Raw genomic sequence first — 21,722 nt, forward strand, 5'->3', positions numbered from 1 at the left:
TAGGTCATAGATTATTTCACATATTTTCTATGTATACAGGACAGTGATTTAAACTGAATTCTCATTTTTTCTCTTCTTAGGTGAGATTCCAATAACCATGGAGAGAAGCAATGACACAGTGACTGAGTTCATCCTGCTGGGCTTCACAACAGACCCTGTGATGCAGCTGGTCCTCTTTGTGGTGTTCATTGGTGTCTACTTTGTGACCCTGGTGGGAAACATGATCCTCATGGTGTTGATCTGTAATGACTCAAGGCTGCACACACCCATGTACTTTTTCTTTGGGAATCTGTCTTTCCTGGATCTCTGGTATTCGTCTGTCTACACTCCAAAGATCCTAGTGACCTGCATCTCTGAAGACAAGAGCATCTCCTTTGCTGGCTGTGCAGCTCAGTTCTTCTTCTCTGCTGGGCTGGCGTACAGTGAGTGTTACCTGTTGGCTGCCATGGCTTATGACCATTATGTGGCCATCTCAAAGCCACTGCTTTACTCTCAGGCCATGCCCATTAGGCTGTGTGCATTCTTGGTAGCAGCCTCATAACTTGGTGGCTTTATTAACTCTTCCATCATTACCAAAAGAACTTTTACCATGGACTTCTGTAATGACAACATCATTGATGATTTTTTTTTGTGATCTGCTTCCCCTGGTGAAGCTGGCTTGTGGCAGGAAGGATGGCTACCAGGCTGTGCTGTACTTTGTCCTGGCCTCCAATGTCATCACACCTTCTGTGCTCATACTGGCTTCCTACCTCTTCATCATCACCACCATCTTGAAGATCCACTCCACCCCGGGTTAGCTCAAAGCCTTCTCCACCTGCTCCTCCCACCTGGCCTCTGTCAACCTTGTACTATGGCTCCATTCTCTACATCTATGCTCGTCCACGATTGAGCTATTCTTTGGACAGGGACAAAATAGTTTCTACATTTTACACTGTGTTGTTTCCCATGTTGAATCCCATGATCTATAGCCTGAGGAATAAGGATGTGAGAGAGGCTCTGAATAAACTCCTCAAATAAATCAAGATCCAGTCCTTTTAATGAGATGCAAAGACAATTTTTCATCAGGTAATTATATTTCAAGAAGTGCAGCCATGACGTTCCATCATGCTCAAGAATTCTCACCATGACTGTTAAAGAATTTGCACCCTTGATACCTGGCCATTCAAGACACCTAAGTGAGAAAATTAAGGCAATTTGGAGGATAAAATTTAAATATAGAAATATAAGGATTTTAATTAAATTTCATGTTACTGTAGACTAGACACAAAGAACTTGAAACCAAAACCTACTTTCTATCTTACTACAGTGAGAAAACAGCACACTCCTTTAGCATATGAAGGTTTTTGACTGGCTGGTAATATTTAGATAGTTTTTCCTAGAAACAGAAAAAGAATGCTGAATTAAATTTTCAGTTTTTTCTATGAATATTAAGTAGTGGAAATCATCAGTTTCCATACCCATAACTAAATTTCTTAAGCATTTTATATAATTTTTCCCCCAGAATCATTAAGACAAAGATCCAGAGTCATCCATGAAATAATCAGTACAACTAGACTTAGCAAGCATGACCTCTTCAATCTACATCTCTTACCCATGTTGCTCAATTAAGGGAAAAAATCAATCAAGTTCCCATAGATACGATTTTTGTGAATCACTGTGTAACCCACTGGGCTATTCTTTTATTTTATAGTAGTGAATCTACATGGACTTCTTCCAAATTGTGACTCTTTGAGCATCAAACACAATAATTTTAATAAATAATAATAATAACTACAATGAGGTGAAAGAACTTGAGAAATAAAAGTCTATGTGTACACATTATTCTAAAGAGAAAAATTTTATAGGGAATATGTAAAGGGAGTGATTAGGCAAGTGAGGAAATATGATGAGATGCATACAATTTTGATTTTTAAAACTGAAACAATGTTAATGTAATGCATTTCAATAATCCTGAAAATGTCCTTATTTCTATAGGTATAAGCAGTTTTAAAAATGCAAGAAAGTAAAATGTCAGCAAGTAGTTCCCCAAAATGTAGCAACTCCACTCAGAGCAGGAAAGACTAATCAGCACAGGCAGGGATATATATTAAACTGAAATTTAAATCCAACATATATCATCACTACTGGTTGTAACACGAAGTAATCCAACAGAAGCTAGGCCCAACAGTATAACCCTGAGATGCTTGATTTAGACAACGTTCTGAAACCAAAAGCTATTTATGCAGACTCTCATTTTCTAAAAGATATCTATTACCTACTAATAATAAAAAACTTTCTATAAAATATATTCTAACTACATCATTCTATGGGGAAGTGTCAGTAACAAAAAGTTACGTTGGTGTAAAAAACCTATTCTTGAAACATCCTAGCATTGTAAATCTTGATATTTAACTACAATGAAGATACTCAAACTACTTGTCAAGATCTCCTACTTAAATCCTTTCAAAAGAACAAACCAAGTCCCGTTCTCCAAATAATTTTCAATATACCCAGATATGGTAAATTTCATTGACCTAAGTGTACAGCCGTAGTATTTTGTATATGAAAAAGTAATCTCAACTCCAAAACCAAGTCTAAATAGCATTACCAGATCCCAGTAAGATGATAAGATACAGATAATGATGATCCTAGGAAGACATTAAAAAAAAATGAGAAAGTAATAAAGCTTTAATTAAATATATGGCATTAGTGTTTTAGAGAATGTTTTATAATATGTTTAAGTGTAAATTTGGCAGTCAGCTTTTTTTACTGACTGTTGGGAATGTTGCATGTGCAGCTTATGGTTGTAAAGCATTCAGAAGAATCTTCAACATTAATTTGAAATTACAGCATATATTTCTAAGAGACTTTTATTACTCAAATTACAAATGAAGTTCGAAGTCTTAAATGAAAGTAGTTTCTAATCTGTGTCTTTTAGATATATGAGCTTTAATAAACATTTTTCTAAGTACAAATGTTTGTGAGTATACTTCAGCATGCAAAAATTTCCTTGGATTTCCATGTGCTATTTTAAAAAATTGATACTTATGGTCTTTCACAGCAAGTGATGGCCAGTAGATATTTCTGGAAAGCAGGACTTTTGGTATCCCCAAAATCACACTATATAGGGTTTTTTAAATTCACATTCAGAGTTGTATCTGGTGAAAAAAAAAAGGAGGTGGGCAATAGGATCCATATGGCTAAAATTTACTTTAACTTCCCATTGTAATAATTACAAAGCAAACCTCCCTCTTTACCTCCCTTCTTGCATGGCTGTGGTCCCTTCACGTTTTCTCAGCCCCTCAGTTGAATGAAAGTTATCTGGTAAGTTGTCCAAATTATCTTACTGTTAGAACTGGGTCTTTGATTGTCTTGTTTTTATTTGTTTGTGGTACTTTTCCTTTGAAAGAGAAGGCTAAGGAGATGCTAGGAAATGCACTACTAAATCCCCTGGGTTCCAGCCATGATACTTCTTGATCGTATTTTACAGCCTCCAATAATTTTTCTCTGGTGACTGGCATCAATCACCCTGCCCAGCAGAGTGGCCCCTATCAGTTCAATGCAGGAGGAGCCCAGCACAACCAGGGTACTTCCTGGATTCCAAAGGGTCAGAGCACCTGAGGGTGTTTTTCTGGGGAAGCATTCCATCATTGTTCACTCATGTCCTCCCCTTTGAAGACCCTCAATCCTTTTCCCTCAGACAAAGAGAGGAGTTCAATGTGAGGGACTGAGATCCCTAACCTGGCATCTTCAAGTTTTGATGAAAGCACTAATATCAGCACTTGCCCCCAGGGAGGCTACACTGCATTTTGTATACTGCCTTAGCTGAGGAGATCTAGGGGAAGCAATTACAGGAATTTCTACTTGAACTCCCAACAACGGTAATCCTCATTCCATGGGTCAGGGACAGGGAGCTAAAATGAGGGTTTTGTTGTATTGTATGTAGCTGTACCCAATATGATGTCTGGGTCTGGGTAAAAATAATCATCTACATATCTGTTCTGACTGGGCTCAATGAGAGATGCATGCAAGCCAAAACTATCTTTAAATTATTTTACAAGACCCACTGTTAAGTGTGTACCCCTGATGTTTTTCCATCACTGGAGATTAGTGTTAATTCAGAGTCAATATCCAATAACCCACAGAAGATCTAGATATTTACCTTTTCCCCATAAAAGATTACTCTCATAAATGGTAGCTAGCCATTCACAAGAAGCCTTGGAATAAGATGTATAGTGTACACATTGGCTAAGTTTCAAGATTCTTCCTCAAAGGATCCATGTTTCCCCATCGGTTCAAGTTTTCAGTGGCTGTAAACTAGCTCAGCCTGGAGAATTATCAATGAGTGGCATTTCCCTACTGGACCATCTTGAGCTAGTTTTTATCCAAGTAAAGACAGATATTTTTTCCTTACAAGAAAAATATCACCTTTGTTGTTTTCTTAGCTACTTCATTCCATAAGAATCACCTAATCCATGAGACATTGCCATGAGTATCTGAACAACAAAATATTTGGTTATGATCTAGGGTTTGTGGCACATTGGGAAATTGCTCCCTTCTTGTCTCTGTAAGTTAAATATTGCAATACGGCTTTCTGCCTGCCTGTTTCTTTTCTTCCATTGGATAGTCCAGATTTAAATTTCAACAAAAGCCAACTTACCAAAAGATATGTATAATTTCTATTTGTATCCCAAGAAATAGTGTACTAACCCTAGAACTAATAACTTTGGAGATTGTTACTTCTCTATTCTTGATGGTGTAAGAACAGAGTGAGGTTATACGCTCTGGAGAGAGAGCTTGGAAATGGGTCACTTGGCAGGAGCTATGGTCTATTTCCAGGGATGCAGACATCTGTAGTATCTTTGCAAACAAAGAGGACAGAGAAAAATCACTCTGACCTCACTTACTTCCTCGCTAGTGACAACCACTGGTTAAACCCATTAAGCAGAGAGAGCACAAAGGAACCTACTGGTACAGTTAAGACAGCTGATCATCCTGAAGCAAAGAGCAGGTTAAAAGTGTAGAGAATGGATTTGGAAAGACAAAAGAAAGGTATTCAACAGATAATAAAGATATCAGCATTACTGAATGTATATGCTTTAATATGCAAATATATGCATATAAATGTATAGTATACACAAGCGTGTGCACATATGTTTATTTTGCCTTCTACATAACTAGAGAGAATGGCAATGGAAATTTTGACATTACATTTCACCAGGGAATTGTAGTCTCAAAAAATACATATTTCCCATCATTGAATAATACCCACTTTGTCAACATGCAATGTTATTTAATTGTCCTGTTAGTTATTAACAAAGCCTAGGAAAGCCTAAGGGGCTGCAGGAAGTACAACCCTGGGTATTCAGAAACTGGCATAAAAGATTCTGGGACAGGCAGATTTGAACCCTGTTGAGGTGATGATGTTGCTGATAATTTTAGGTAAGTTGACCAATTCAGATGCTACAGTTAGATGGAAAATGTTACCTGTTCCTCACAACCTGTCTTAAGATCATTCACATACTAAGATACAATATGTGCTAATGAAAGGGCATCTTTTGAAATATCTTCACCATCTTCCTACTGAAGTTTCTGAAACTTCTGGGAGCTCACAAGAAGAAGTAGCACTTTTCATTATTAGAGACAAAAATATCCATTAATACTACAGAAAAAGACAAGGGATGAAAGAAAAATAATAATAATGACATAATTACACCAGAAAAACAACAAGCAAGCTACTATCAGGAACCACTTACAAAAGAAGCAGCATTGTTAATATCTCAAGGGCAACTGAGGTAACTGGATGAAGCAGCAGTGATTACTAGAGGTTATTTTTCTAAAGGCCAAAAAACATTCAAAAAAGTTCAAATTTCTTTCAGTTTAATATTCTTTAAGATAGCAAAAAGGCATATGGCATTTTTGAGAAGAATTCCAGCTAAGAGAAGCTTCTCTCAAAATATAAAAGGTTATATTTTAATCGTTTTGAAAGAAAAGTGCATTGTTTAATTTGACACAGAAATATATCCTTAGTTAGGAAGCAGAACACGTCAGATGGTTAGCAAACACAGCTGGCTTGTCACAGTGTTCTGGCTCTGGTTAACAAACACAGAACTCAGTTCTTTGAGTCAGTCCCTGCCCAGGGAAATGTGTGCCCCATCTTCTCCTGTGTTGGTGTCAGGATTCAAAGTAGCTCTGTCTGTAGCTTCCCTTTTAAAATGTGAACATGTGACACATCTTTGCATTTGTTAACTCTTTTGAGTCTTCACAACATTCAAATGGAGGTAGGACTCCTGATATGAAGAAAAACAAGGAAACAACTGATATTTATTCCAGCATCTCTCAGACTTGATCCGCAGACAAGCCCTCGGGCTGCTTCAGTGGAAGCTGGTTCCTGGGCCCCACCACCAGCCTGCTGAGTTAGGAGCTCTGGGCTGGGCCAGGTGAATGCCATGGGCATGACATTTGAGAACCACTGGTTACCTGAGTGTCTATGATGTACCAGGCACTGAAATTAGTCCTCCCTTGAGTTATCTCAGTAACAACACACTGTAGGAGGGATAAGTTATCCTTGCTTCTCATATAAAGAAATTGAGCCTTTACAATGTTGACTAGTGATGGAGAAGTGGAATCCTTGTTAATTGCCTGAAAGTCAATTTTTTTCATGGTATCCAAGCTGTCTCTGGTTTAAACAGTCAGCTCTGATTTCTAGAGCAGGCTTCCTATATCCATCGTGGCATATAATGACAGAAAGTCTGTTGCTGACCTGAAAAGCTTCTCTTACACTGTTGACTGAAATAAAAAAAGCACAATGTGAGAGCCGTGATTTTCAGTTTTATTTGGGGACTTAGGACTATTGCCTGAGAGACACAAGGGACACCCTCTTAGATGTCTCTGAGGAACTGCTCTGAAGACACCAGAGGGGAGGTCAGCATATACATGGTTTTAGAGGCATCGTGCAATCAAGCACACACCTTGATAGAAGGTTGCTGCTGGTCACAAGACCCAGACGTCTTAGTGATCTTAGTGCTTCTCTTCCTAAGGGAAGATGCAGGAAATTGCATTCATAGAATTTCCTCCTGGAAATATCTATTTGAAGGCCTGTCCTGACAGTTTTCCCAGAGCACAGTGTCTCATTCCTCATCTCCAGCCTGAACTCTTTTCAGGGTGTGTTGAAGGTCGGCAAATTCAGTGGCTAATGACTTAACCCCCGTAGGGCCAGATGGTGACATTCTTTAGCTGACAACACAGACTCAGTCCATTTGGACAAAGAAATATTTGGTAAGGATATTTTGTAGGCAGATTTCTTTGTTTCTCCCTATTCCTTTCTGCAGGCAACACAACTGGCCAAGGGTTACTCGCACCAGAAAATACATAGAAGATTTCAAACAATTCTGTTGATAGTCAAAGGATAAAATGACATCATTAGAAGCCGCCCAGAAAACTGATACTATGGACTTGTTTCTCTTGCAACTCATTCATTCATTCACTCATTCATTCATTAAATATGTATGTGTGTCTACTATATGCCTGGTAATATTCTAGGTACCAGGTGTACAGCAATGAACAAAACAGAAAAAAATTTCTACTGTCTTTGAGTTTGTTTCCTAGTGGGCTCACATCTCTGCATGACCCCAGAGACCCAGTAGACTCATGAAAAGGTGAACTGGGCACAATATCATCGCAAGTAATCTTACCCCTCAGGGATATTCTCCAGCTGTCTTTTTAGTCCTTCACATAACTCCTAGATAAAATGTTTCTCTGAGTTCTGGGAGTTGCTCTGGGAATTTAATCAAACTCAAGTTGGGGGCTTCTGGAAACCTCTGATTTATAGAAGGTTGTTCAGAAATACAGGTAACAACCTGGGCTTGCAACTGGTATCTGAAGTTGGGAGAAGGAGCAGTCTTGTGGGACTGAGCCCTTTTCCTGTAAAATCCAATGCTATCTCAGGGTAGATAATGTCAGAATTGTGTTGAATTCTTGGACACCCTGCTGGTGTCCAAGAGTATTGTTTGTTTTATGTGTGGGAGAACAACTGCCAAATGGGATTTTGGGTCTCAGAGGACCAAAATGTTATATTAACTATAAATTTCATTTTAGCACCATAAAAAAAAACATTAAAAAATGTTTGTTGTAAAGTGGAAGTTTTTGAATGTGATAGAACTGAGAACTACCACTAACAGATGGGATCAAACTGGGATGTGTCCTTTGTAGAACTGTACATGGCTAGTTATAAAAACTGGAAAACAGTGCTAAATCCTAGGCTTTTAGACCCCAAAAGAGCTTACAATTACTTTTTTTTTTTACTTGCCATAACCAGATGGATAATTTGCAGGTCTCCACTGTGACAGTTCACTCTAATGCTCAGTTTGATTCTCTCTCTGGGATTTATGATAAATGTGCCAAAGGATCCTGCAGAATAACTGAGGGGAGAATTTCCTCTATGATTGTGGAGGAAAACTGTGTAGGGGAGGCAAAATTTTACTTTAGGGTCTGGGCCTGAAAATTAGACTGACATAAGACAAATTAACAGGAGAAAAGCATACACATTTATTTAGTATAAGTTTTATATCACAGGGAAGCCCTCATGAAGAAATAAAGACCCAAAGAAGTGGCAAAATCTAAATGATTTCTACAAGTTGAACAAAGAGAAGCAATTGTGAAACAGTGACTAAGAATATATGTGTAGGCAAAAGGAAGCTAAGAATTGTTGCAAAAGGAAGGACAGAGCTGGAGGGCTCAGACATCTCAATTTAAAAACTTACTACAAGCTACAGGAATTAAAACAGTGAGGCACTGGCATAAAGGCAGACACAGAGATCAGAGGAATAGAATAGAGAGTCCAGGAAAAAAAAAAAATGCTACAATTGTGGTTTTGGTAGGTAGGATAATGCCTTCCAAAACATTCATATTCTAATCCCTGGAACATGTGAATATATTTGGTTACAAAGGAAGTGGAAAGTAAGGTTGCTAATCAAGTGACTTTAAAATAGATTATACTGGATTATAGGCTGGACCTAACATAATCACAAGGATCCTTAAACATTGAAAACAGAGGCAGAAGGAGTCAGGGGGGATGTGATTGTTAAAGAATGGTCATAGAGACACAATGGTGCTGACTTTGAAGATGGAGGAGAGGGATCGTGAGCCATGGAATGTGGGCAGCGTCTAGAGGCTGAAAGAGGCAAGGAAAGGGTTTTCCCTGAGAGTCTCCTGGAAGGAACACAGCCCTGCCGACACCTTGATTTCAGCCCTGTCGGAACCATGTTGAGCCCACCTTCTAACCCTAACGAACTATAAGATAAGTATGAAGTAACTTGTTACAGGGACAACAGGAAACTGAAACAATAATCAACTGATTTTTGACAAGGGTGCCAAGATAATTCAGTTGGGAAAGAATAATCTTTTCAACAATTGGTGTTGGAACAACTAGATATTTACACTCAAAACAGTGAAGTTGGTTCCCAGTCTCACACCATATACAGAAAACAACTCAAAATGGGTCATAGGTCTACATTTAAGAACTAAAACTATAAAAATCTTAGAACAAAAAGAGCAAATCTTTGTGACCATGGGTTTAGGCTATTGGGCTAGATTATTTCTTAGATAAGACACCAAAAACAAGCAAGGAAAAAATACATAAATTGGACCTTATCAGATTTAAAACCCTTTGTTCATGAAAGTACATCACCAAGAAAGTGAAAAGATAATCCAAAGTGGGAGATAATATTTGCGAGTCATATTGCTGATAAGAGACTTGTATCCAGAATATATAAGAACTCTTACAATTGAACAATAAAAAGACAAAAAACCTAATTAAAAATGGGCCAAAGATTTGAATAGATATTATTCCAAAGAAGAAAAACAAATGGCTGATAAGCACATGAAAAAATGATCAACATTACTAGTCATTAGGAAAATGTAAATAAAAATCACAGTATTATAACACTTCAGAAACACTAGCATTGCTAACATTACAAAGGCAGACAACTTGTTTTGGTGAAAATAAGAAAAAATTAGAACCCTCACACCATGCTGGTGGGATTGAAAAATGGTGCAGCTAATGTGAAAGACAGTCTGGCAGTTCTTAAAAATGTTAAATATAGATTTACTGTGTGACTATGCAATTCTGCTCCTAGATTTCTACTCAAAATTTCTTCATAGCAGCATTGTTCATAATTGCCAAAAGGAAAAACTTAAGTATCTGTCAATTGATGAATGGGTAAACAAAATATAGTTTATCTATATAAAGGAATATTGCTAGGCAATAAAAAAGAATAAAATAATGATACATGCTACAACATGGAAGAAAAAGAAAAAAAGAATTATTTTAACAAGGTCTCTTTGTGCAGAATTCTTCTGGTCTCAACTTCCTGTCTTTGATAATAAGAATGTTTCTTTTCTCCTGGTATTGGGAGGGTGGCTCTCACATGAGAGTTTTTACTCTTGTTTTAAGGAAGTAAAGGGGAGATCAAACTGTACTTGGGTATCTACTGTTTTTTTTTTTTAATGCCATTAGTTTAAAATAATTCTTACGCCAAATTGGCATATTGGGATGATATATTCTACCACCCTTCATCTGTCACTACCTTCTAAACCACAGGTCCTTTCCCACATCTCACAGGCTTTGAATTACTTGTCCATTTGTAGCTGGGAAATGGGAAACAGTTTTTTTCCCTCAGTGGTTGAATTTAATTAGCTCCACTCCCAGTTCCTCTTCACTTCATGAGCCAGTTTAATTTTCTTAATATCATCTAGCATTAACTAAAAATATTTCTATACTTTTTTGTTTATGTATTATGTATCTCTCCCTTCTAAATGAAGACTCCATAAGGGTCAACCTTATCAACCTCACTGCTGTATTTCAATGCCTAGACAGCACCAAGGGCTCAAGAAATATTTTCTTAATACAAGAATAAATGGCCAAACAGCATTAAGGCTTCCTAATACTAAATTCATTTTAAAGACATAAATATGTTGTGGCTCAGAAAGTTTCCATCACTTGCCCAACCCAGCCAAGATTCCTGCTCAGATCTTCCTTACTCCAATAACCATGGCCTTGACCATATCTCACAGATTTGTAACAGAGAATGACCTCCTTTGGCACTGGTTGCCGTAAACATCTCACTCTTTCATTTGTAGGTGAGGTCTCCTTAAAGCATGGAGAGAAGCAATCACACGGTCACTGAGTTCATCCTGGTGGGCTTCATGACAGACCCTGTGATGCAGCTGGTCCTCTTTGTGATGTTCCTTGGTGTCTACTCGGTGACCCTGGTAGGAAATACCACTCTCACGGTGTTGATCTGTAATGACTCAAGGCTGTACACACCCATGTACTTTTTCATTGGGAATCTGTCTTTACTGGATCTCTGGTATTCCTCTGTCTACACCCCAAAGATCCTCATGACCTGCATCTCTGAAGACAAGAGCATCTCCTTTCCTGGCTGTGCAGCTCAGTTCTTCTCTGCTGGGCTCAGGTACAGTGAGTGTTACCAATTGGCTGCCATGGCTTATGACTGCTATGTGGCCATCTCCAACCACCTTCTGTATGCTCAGGCCATACCAAGGAGACGGTGCATCTGCTTGGTTATCTACTCCTACACTGGAGGTTTTGTCAATGCAATAATACACACCAGCAACACACTCAATTTGAGTTTTTGTGGTGACAATGTTGTTGATGACTTTTTCTGTGATGTCCCACTTCTGGTGAAGTTGGCATGTGATGTGGAAGAGACCTACCAGGATGTGCTGTACTTTCTCCTGGCCTCCAATGTCATCACACCAGCTCTGCTCATCCTGGCCTCCTGCCTCTTCATCATCGCTGCCATCCCGAGGATCCGCTCTCCCCAGGGCCGCTTTAAAGCCTTCTCCACCTGCTCCTCCGACTGGCCTCTGTCACCTTGTACTGTGGCTCCACTCTCTACATCTACTCTCACCCAGCTAGTCCCTCGAGAGGGACAAATTGGTGCCCACATTTTACACTGTGCTGTTCCCCATGCTGAACCCCATGCTCTACAGTCTGAGGAATAAAGACGTGAAAGAAACTCTGAAGAAACCCTTCAAGGTAACATAATGTGAAGTCTAAATTACATACATTTCTCAAATCAGTGCTCAGTGCAAATAAATTGCTTCAGGAGAGGCATATGGAGAGGCATTAATAAAACATTTGTTTATCTAGTCAAAAAAATCCAGTGAAAAATATTTTCTTTTGTTGCATTGCTTTGTTTTACTTTAATGATCATGCTATAATCTATTCTACAAAAGATGGATTCAATGTAGTATTAGTGTATTTTTCAAAGAACAACATCAAGGTTTAATGTGATATAGAATATTATGTATTGCTTCTGGAATCCCAAATGGTTGAATGTTAATTTACTATCTCCCCTGAGATAGATCCAATTTTTTCCACCTACTTAATGAGGTATTAAGGAAATGTGAAGAAAATATTAAATTGATTCTTGAGATTTGTGGAATATACCCCAGATCCTTCTTGTTCAGTACCCACAGAGTGTCTGTGGTAATGGAAAAGAAAGGAATGTGAAGAATATTGTGATGGAAAAAGAGAGGGCAGTGGCGTGTTATTTAAAAGTCTGCTAAGATTCAAAGTCAAAGTATGTGCGTGAAACCCTACCAACTCCTCTTTTCTCTTTCTAAAACCTCTCACAGATAATCCAGCTGATAACTTGTATGAAAATCGAGTACTGCCAAGAAGAAAAATACAACACTGTAGAACATCAAACAGCTCGGTATTTTGGATTTAAAATAGTTTAATCACAACAAAATAATAATAAATAATTAAAAATGGTTTGATCACAATGTTTCATCTTTTAAGTATAACCTATTGTATTTACTTGAAATGTTGCAACATTTACAAACATGTTTATAAGCCAGTAATGTAGAAAGTGCAATGAGAGCATGCTGCCAAAAGATAACCTTCATCTCTGGCAACTTCTGGTCTGTGTTGCTTTCCAGAAGGCCTCCTTGACATCTTTGTTTCTCAGGCTACAGATGAGAGGGTTGAGCAGTGGGTTGACCACAGTGTAGAACAGGGCAGCCACTTTGTCTTTCCCCAGGGAGTAGGTGGAACTTGGCCTTGAATACATGAAGAGCAAGGATCCATAGAAGAGCATGACCAAGATGAGGTGTGACACACAGGTGGAGAAGGCTTTGCGCCTTCCTGAGGCTGTGTGGATCCTCAGAATAGCCAGGAGGAGGTTGAAATAGGAAATCAGGATGGCAAGAATGTTGGAGAGGACAGTGAAGCCCACCACTCCCAGGATGACCTTTTCATAGACCTGGGTGTCTGTACAAGACATTTTCACCAATGGTGGTGCATCGCAGATGTGGTCGATGATATTTTTGCCACAGAACCTCAGTCAAAATGTGTTGGTGGCATGGGTGATGGCATTCAAGAAGCCTCCTGTGTAGGAGCCAGCAATGAGTCTGGTACAGAGAGCTACTCTGGTACACATAGTGCCTGAGTAGAGTAACGGGTTACAGATGGCCGAGTGGCGGTCGTAGGCCACGGCCACTAGGAGATGGCACTCACTGTAAGTCGCAACACAGGAAAAGAACAGCTGGGCTCCACACCCAGCCAGGGAAATGTGCTTATCTTCTGAGACACAATTGGCCAGGATTTGGGAGTATGCACAGAAGTGTACCAGAAATCCAAAAAAGACAGATTGCCAATGAAAAAATACATAAGTGTGTGCAGGGGGGGGGGCCGACATGGATCAAGATAACTAGGGTCATGTTCCCTGACAAGGTGGTCAGGTAGAGCACCAGGAATATTCCAAATAGAATCAGCTGCCACTGTGGGTCTGAAGAGAGACCAGTAAGATGAACTCAGTCAGGACAGTGCAATTTCCTATTTCCATGTCCACAGAGGGGAAAGCCTGATAATGGTCATGAGAAAAAAAAAAAAATTAGTGATTTTTGTTTTGAAAGAATTAAAAGTATATGGATCAAGTCAACAATTCATGAACCCCTACTGTCTAGATAAAATGGTAAAAAATTCAGTCTGTGACTTGGAAAGACCACCGGAATGGGAGTCGGGATCTGATTTTGAAATTAGGGCTTTTACTTACTAATTGTTTCATGCAGGGCAAGTCCCTTAGTCTCATCCAGCAGGTGAGAAAAATGATAGCTATGACAGGTGGTCTGATGGAGTTAAGGAGACATAAAGGAAAGCATCCAGCCAAATGTCAGGCCCACGGTGAGCACCCAGCATGTGAGTGTCCCGTGTGTGTCAGTGAGTGTTTATGTGTCAGGCACATGCTGGTCGCTTTACAAATGCCAGTTCATTGTGCTACTCCTGCCACTGTTAATACAAACAGACTAGTACAAACATGACTCACTGTGCTCAGAGTATCCTCAGTTCTATACTTAACCACTTAATTCTTTCCACAATGTATATGGTAAGTATTATTATAATCCTCACACAATTTAAGAAACATTTCCAAGGTCCCAGAACTAGTCAACAGCAGCTGATATTTGAACCTCAAATTTTCTTTATGAAAAGTATGTGCTTTCAGCTTTTAAGCCACTTGCCTCTCTTATTAGTAAATATATTGTTTCTCTTGTTCCCCAATTAAGGCAATCCTATAATCCTCTGACAACCTGAATTTCTTCACCTATGAAAATAGATTTTTTTTAAAAGTGTTTTTATTCCATGTTTTTCTCTAGTTAACGTGAGATTTATATACATATATATATATACACACACACATACATATATGTATATATGGTTTAAACATTTTTTGATACAGTAGGTGGTGAATAGTAGGAAGAACCAAATTTTTGGTGTTAAAGATATATTGAGAAACCATGAATCCTTCAAAGTTTGTATCTTGAACTTGCATGGCTCTCAGAGAGAAGCTAAGAGAAGGTATCTAATGTCAAACACTATAGAATTAGTGCTAATGCCCCAGTGACCAGCTTACTTCCCCCCAGGCAGAGACGCAGTGAGAGCAAACTAAAATTAAGAAGATTGTGCTTTACTTAAATGTTAAAACACTTATCTTTGAGCTAAGCCAGAAACAGTGTTATGAGTAGAATGCAAATCCAAGTTTCCTACTTCAAGTTCTATTGTTTTCACTTGTTACTTTGTGAGATATCTCTCAGAGATTGGGTATCCTAACCTTTCAAATGTAGCTAATAGGTTCAGAGAGGATGTGACTTGACTGATGACACTGTGGTTAAAGAGGACCATTCCGTTTCTTTACAGTATCTAATGGATCACGTCTCATGAACACACAAAGCACAGATGCTCTAGTCATACATCCAAGGTTCTAGAAAGTGGCTTTAACTTAAACCTCTACAAATCTCTTCCTCACCACTTGTTTTCACCTACTGGAACTTCCACCAAACTACATCACTCACATGATTGATTCCCACACATCCCAGGAGCTCCCCAGTTACAGTACTATGTTGTTATTTATTTGTACAACTTCCTTCTGAATATGCTCAAGCTTGAGTAGAATTATCTTGGCAGGAATTTTTGGTTATTAAATTGGTAGCAGATAAAATGGTGGGTCATGGACACCACCTCAATGGTTACTATAAACTATTTCTGCTATGTTATCACTTGTCTAAAGAATTTTTTAAAAATCTGGAACTTCTGAAGCTCATTTTTAATACAATATAATTTGGGGTGGGAACCTAAAATATCTGGACAGAGCCAATTACTACTGTAGTAGTAGTAGACTACTGACTTAGACAAATAACTGAAAAAAAATTAATGTTCTGGGTTTATGTGCATATATATCTAAGCTTAAAGTCTTCTCAGAAGAAAAGATGTATAAATTTGATCTGAAAAATGAACACAATACAGCCCATTGTTGGGGGGAATGAGAAGGGAGAGCACATCCATGAGAAGGAAAAACATGTATCAGATCCCTTACATGAGAGAGTCTGGAGAGTTGAAGATGCTGACAGGGGCTAAATAAAGATGGCAAGGAAAGAGGAACCAGAATGAGCCATAGAGTTATCAGCTCACAAAATTCACTGGAATCCAGATTAGGGATTTTGGCCTTAAAACCAGCACAAACAGTAGTCATCACCATTATGAGAAAGGGACACAAGCTGGTTAACATTTTCAAGGTTTACTCTTGCCTCAGATCATAGAATGGATTAAAAGAGAGGAAAATTGGTGGGAATATAGTTTGGTGCAGCCATTATGGAAAACAGCATGGAGATTTCTCCAAAAACTAAAAATAGATTTACCATATGATCCAGCAATCCCACTTCTGTGTGTATATCCAGAGTGAACTCTAATTAGAAAAGACACATGCACCCCAAAGTTCACAGCAGCACTAGTCACAATAGCCAAGATATGGAAGCAGCCTAAGTGTCCATCAGCAGATGACTGGGTAAAGAATTTGTGGTATATTTACATAGTGGAATACTACTCAGCCATAAAAAATGAAATCATGCCATTTGCAGCAACATGGATGGACCTGGAGATCATCATTCTAAGTGAAGTAAGCCAGAAAGAGAAAGAAAAATACCATATGATGTCACTTATATGTGGAACCTTAAAAAAAAAAAGACACAAATGAATTTATTTACTAAACAGAAACAGACTCACAGACATAATAAACAAACTTATGGTTACTAGGGGGATGGGGTGGGGAGGGATAAATTGGGAATTTGGGATTTGTAGATACTAACTACTATATATGACTACTATATATAAAATAGATAAACAACAAGTTCCTACTGTATAGCACTGGGCACTATATTCAGTATCTTGTTGTAACTTATAATGAAAAAGAATATGAAAATGAATATATGTATGTATATGTATGATTGAAACATTATGCTATACACCAGAGATTGACACAACATTGTAAATTGACTATACTTCCACTAAATTTTTTAAAATTAAAAAAATAGCTAAATTAAGAAAAAAATAAAAGAGAAGAAAAATCCCCTCTTACATACAGAACTTCTCTGAAATCCTTCATCTCCATGACCTGTTGAGGCCAGTTTCTGATAAAGGTAGGACAGATGTACTCAAACTCATTGAATTACTAGGGATTATGTAAACTGGGAGCTTATCCTGATAAACAAGACTCAAAGATTCTCAATCTCAATTTCTCTTCTAACCAGGAATGTGTATTTATACAGTAATTTAACGTTATACTAGAAAAATATTAAAGACAAGATCCCTTCAAAGGATTGGTTGGTAATGAAAGCATCCCCTGTGTATTTTGGTAAGAAAACTACAAGAAACTACAAAATCTTGAAAAGAGTGGATAAATAAAATTGATATGCCTTAGAACATTCTATTAAAAGCCTGAATCGTAGTCACCATTCTGACTTCTGTGTGAAACATAACTGTATCACAAATTAATCATATTATATTTGGTACCAAACCTCTAATATGGAAAAGAAGAAGTGATAAATTAACCACAAACCAATGATCTACATGATACATACTTCTTAAGTGACTGCAATTCTTCACTGATTTCATGATATAAGGGGTAGATTCTGTTATGCTTCCTTTCAATCTGGGATGGCCTTGTGACTTGTTTTGGCCTGATTTCATGATATAAGGGGTAGATTCTGTTATGCTACCTTTCAATCTGGGATGGCCTTGTGACTTGCTTTGGCCACCAGTTGACAACATAGGCAGCACCATGAAGATGCCAGGCCTCAATCTCAAGAGACACTGAAAGCTTCTCTTCTCACTTTTGGAATTCTGCTACCACTATGTAAGTAAGCCTCAGTTTACTTGCTGAATAATGACACTTATGGCTGCATCCTTTTTGGGACCCCAGCAGACAGCAAGCTGGACATGTGACATGAGAGTAGGGCCATTCCATTCTTTGTAATCCAGCCTTCACTGACCTTATGGCTAAACACAGACATAGCAGCAAGCCCAGCTGAGAGCAGACAGGGCTGCACTAGGCAGCCTTGCAGGGCTGACGGGGCTGGGATAAGCAGCATCCCATGACTGCATAATTGAAAAGGCACCTGAGTTCAAATCCTGATTCTGTTCCTTGGTAGCTCTGTCACCTTGGGAAAGTCCTTAACAGCCCCCAACCCACATTTCTTCACCTTTAAAAAAGGTAAGAGAACTATCAGAGCTATGGATGTAACATGCTTGGGCTTGTGTGTCACCAGAAAGTATACCTAACTTATAGTAGCTATTTTTATTCTGAGAAAAATGAATTACATCTGATTTACTTTTAAAATCTGAGCTCAAGAAAAAACAAAACAAAACAAAAGGCCAAGTTTCCACCAAGAGACAGTTTAAGCCAAAATAGCAGTGTCCTTCATAATCTTTCTGCAATCCTGAAAGGTTTTTTTTGTTTGTTTGTTTGTTTGTTTTTTTGCTCACCTACTCACATGCATTTCACAAGGAATTGACAGGCTTGGAAGTGCAAATTCGATCTGCCTTGGACTGAGGAGTCCTGTGATAGGGACAGAGCTAATCACCTGTGTGTTTTCTTTCCTTTTTTTTTTTATTGAAGTGTAGTTGCTTTACAGTATTGGTTAGTTTCAGGTGTACAGCATAGAGATTCAGTTACTTTTTCTGATTAGATTCCATTGTAGGTTGTTACAAGATAATTTCCTGTGCTATACAGTAAACCCTTATTGCTTATCTATTAGAAGTATGGATTAACAGCTACAAACCTGTATGCTTTTAAGAGTGCCACCTGTCTTCCCTGGAACACAGTCTTACCCACATGCCAAAGTGACTGATCCCTTTCCAGCATCCACCTTCTATGACTTCAATTTGTTAAAGCCTCTTAGAGAATCTATCATAAATATAAGAATAGATAACCTCACCTACAACAATACAGTGTGTGGAAGAGATTAATGACCCTCATACATGCATGCATCTTTGGAGACATCAGACATCTTGGTTGAAGTTAGAGAGGAAGTGTATCTTATTTTAACACCACGATTTGCATTGTCATCCTTGTTTCCATAAAAATCAATCATGTGAGCTGTGTACATACCTTAACCTCTTTACCAGGAAAATCATTAATTGCTCTGAAACTTTTCTACTGCTGGATCTCTTTGAAAACCTCACAAAAGCAATACATCTTCCCCCCAACATCCAAAACTGCACATAGGCTTAAGCACACAAAATTTTAGATGGTTCAATAAATCCCCAAAATTCTATCCATAATTTCTGTGGTTATGATTTGCAATTAAAATTTCTACCACTATAAGATGCCCAAGTTAAATTCTATAACTATAAGAGATAAGTAATAAATACTTCTAACTTGACACATTTACATCTGAACTGTTAATCTTCAGTCCCCCAAACTGATCTATCTGCTCATTTCTCATATTAAGTAAGAAATTTTACTCTTCTTGTTTCTCAAGCCACTAACTGGGAATCAATCAACTCTCTTTTTCTCCCACCTTCTCTTCAAACTTCCAAAAAACCCTGGTGCCCTTACCTTCAGAACATATCCTGAATCTTAGCACTTTTCATCATCTCCACTGATACAACTGTGGTCCAAACTACTACCATTTTTGCCAAGAACATTGCAAAATCCTTCTAGCTGGTTTGTACGCTCATTCCTCTGTAGTCTATTTTCAATATAATAGTCCATGCAGTCCTTTACAAACACACAAACAAAAAGTAAGTCATGTCACTTCTGCTCTTAAAACAACCCTACAAATCTATCAATTTATTCTAAGTTAAAGTTAAATTCCATACAGTGGCCTCAAGTTCCTCTATGAGCAAACCCTCTATTACCTACAAGCCCTTATCTCCTAAGACTCCCCCATCCTTCAGTCTCTTCAAGCCTTGCTGACTTTCTGTTTATCAAAAACAGCAGCCCTGCCCCAGCATCAAAGATATTTGAACTGTCTTTTCCCCTGAGACACTCTTCCCCAGATATTTGCCAGGTTCACACTCTCAGCTCTTGCAAGTCCCAACCAAATGTCATTTTCTGACATTTCTGCCCACTCTCATCACCCTATTTTAAATTCCATATCCTCTTCCCACCAACCATCTGCATCTTTATTTTTCTGCTCAGACCCTGCTCTGTTTTCCCCAAGACCTATAGTAATCTTCTAACTCTTGTTTATTAAGTTGTATATTATTTTTCCCCACTAGAATGCATTAACCACGGACCAAAAAGATTGCTTTGCTGACTGCTGAACACCAAAGTATAAAACTGTTCCTAACATCCAATTGGCATTTAATTAATATTTCTAAAGTTAATTAATGGTTAATTACTTTTATCACTTGAGGCTCATTTTCCCTGAAGTATCATCTACTTCTATCCTAGCTCCAACTGTTCAGGACAAACCTTCCTTCAAGTGGTCACCCTGGGTCAGTGTATGACATTGCCAACACACTAATAAGAAGGGAGAGTAAATAACAGAGAGGACTCATAACCACTAAGATGGGAAGATGGGCTAAAATAATTCTTGAATTTGAAATGAATTGGAATTAAAAAGTGAATAAAATAAATGACAAAGAAGATGTCAGAGCCAGTCATGCTAAAGCATGCCATATAGAATGACGTCTCAAGTCATGTGTCCCCTTCAGAAATGCTGTTCCTTGCTCCCTCCACTGGAGCACTTAAAATTCTAGGGGAGAGTGTGTCCCTCTAGTACCAGAAAATCAGCACCAAGAAGTGAATATGACACACTAGCAGCTTGGACAGCTCAGAGGACCAGAACCACTAGTCAAAAAGCACGTCACCATTTTTGTTCTCTTGTTTTCTCCACTGTGTAAGGAAGTACATGATGTCCTAGGGTTAACTACCGGACTGAGTTTGAATTCTAGGTGAGGGTTATATATATCATTAATGGAATTCTTATTAGAAGACTCTGTGTGTGTGTGTGTGTGTGTGTGTGTGTGTGTGTGTGTGTGTGTGTGTGTGTGTGTGTGTGTGTGTGTTTGGTATAAGAACAACCCTTTGAGAGCCAGGCCAGATTCTGTCTGAGGTCACAACTCAGATCACAGAGAAGCCAAACCACTTAGCTGCCCCTGAGCCCAGCTGCTTACCTTGGTCAGGAAGGACACTCCAGGAAGTGACACCCTATGCCCCCTCTTCTGATGTCTTGGCCTGCTCTGTTGGACCCAATATATGTATTTCCTCAGCAGCCCTTGGGGACCCCTCCCACAGAATAGCCCAGAAACAGACACCTCAGTCTCCAAAGACACAATTAAAGTTCATTTGGAGTATGGGGATAATATAGTAATTAGGATATAATGAAATGAGGAGTATTTCATTAAAAGTGGACTCACAACATGGACCTAAGTCACAGTGTAATCATATATGTAGTCACATGTATCTGACAATAGAAACTCCAAATTGTGCTAATTAGACTTTTCTAGGGATTATCTGGGGAGCCATAAGGTTTTCCCTGCCATATGCGCCTCTGTCTGTCCAGGCCATGCTGCCCTGTCTCACTTTTCAGGAAACCCCTATCAACCTTTGGTGCTACAGCCTCCGTTGTAACCCTCCAAAATCCTCATGTCAAAGCCCTACCCTCCAGTGGCCTGGGAGGTGACTGCATCTGGGGACAGAGCCTTTACAAAGGTAACTGGCTTAAAATGAGGTGGTTAGGATAAGCCCTAGTCCCATCTGAGTGGTGTCTTTACAAAAACAAAGATCAGAAACTTGGACACACAGAGAAATACCAGGGATTCTTGTGCACAGAAAAAAGACCCTGTGAGAATCAAACCAGTAGGTGGCTGTGTGAGTGCAGCGGGGAGAGGCGTCAAAACAGATTGGCCCTGACGGCCCCTCATCCTGGCCTTT

General features: G+C 38.7%; 3 pseudogenes; 2 read left to right on the plus strand and 1 right to left on the minus strand.

Annotated features, from left to right (window-relative positions):
• The first annotated feature begins 97 nt into the window (after positions 1-97).
• LOC105081434 (olfactory receptor 9G1-like) lies at positions 98-1,017 on the plus strand (annotated as a pseudogene).
• A 10,119-nt stretch (positions 1,018-11,136) lies between these two features.
• Positions 11,137-12,049, plus strand: LOC105081029 (olfactory receptor 9G19-like; annotated as a pseudogene).
• An 862-nt stretch (positions 12,050-12,911) lies between these two features.
• On the minus strand, positions 12,912-13,883 carry LOC141574861 (olfactory receptor 9G4-like; annotated as a pseudogene).
• Positions 13,884-21,722: the final 7,839 nt, after the last annotated feature.

Source organism: Camelus bactrianus, chromosome 23, assembly GCF_048773025.1.
Source record: "Camelus bactrianus isolate YW-2024 breed Bactrian camel chromosome 23, ASM4877302v1, whole genome shotgun sequence".
Taxonomy (NCBI): Eukaryota; Metazoa; Chordata; class Mammalia; order Artiodactyla; family Camelidae; genus Camelus; species Camelus bactrianus.